Source organism: Anarrhichthys ocellatus, unplaced genomic scaffold (genome assembly GCF_004355925.1).
Source record: "Anarrhichthys ocellatus isolate YVR2014 unplaced genomic scaffold, GSC_Weel_1.0 scaffold73, whole genome shotgun sequence".
In the NCBI taxonomy this organism is placed as follows: Eukaryota; Metazoa; Chordata; class Actinopteri; order Perciformes; family Anarhichadidae; genus Anarrhichthys; species Anarrhichthys ocellatus.
In genome coordinates this window covers 2,402-3,092 of record NW_022280103.1, presented here as the reverse complement: position 1 = coordinate 3,092, position 691 = coordinate 2,402, and positions in this window count along the sequence as shown.

The window sequence follows — 691 nt, the reverse complement described above, 5'->3', positions numbered from 1 at the left end:
GCCGCGACCTTGTCCTTTCGGTCACGACCCAGAGTTCGTGACCATAGATGAGGGTAGGAACGTAGAGGCGATCCCGAGACCCCCGAACCTGACGTTCTCCACCCCCCGGCTGCGCCTAGATATCCTGTCCGTGAAAGTCACGAACAGGACCGGAGACAAAGGGCAGCCCTGGCGGAGGCCAACACCCACCAGGAACGTGTCTGACTTATTGCCGAGAATGCGGACACAGCTCCTACTGCAGTCGTACAGAGACCGGATCGCCCGTTGTAATGGGTCCGGCACCCCATACTCCCGCAGCACCCCCCACAAGAACCCCCGAGGGACCCGGTCGAAAGCCTTCTCCAAGTCCACAAAGCACATGTAGACTGGTTGGGCAAACTCCCAGAACCCCTCCAGTAGTCTTGCGAGGGTAAAGAGCTGGTCGACTGTTCCACGGCCGGGACGGAATCCGCATTGCTCCTCTTGAATCTGAGGTTTGACAAACGGTCGGAGCCTCCTTTCCAGCACCCTGGCATAAGCCTTCCCCGGGAGGCTGAGTAGTGTGATACCCCGGTAATTCGAGCACACTCTCGGGTCCCCCTTTTTGAAAATGGGAACCACCACCCCGGTCTGCCAGTCTATGGGCACTGATCCCGACCCCCATGCGACATTGAAGAGGCGTGTCAGCCAGGACAGCCCAACTATGTCCAGC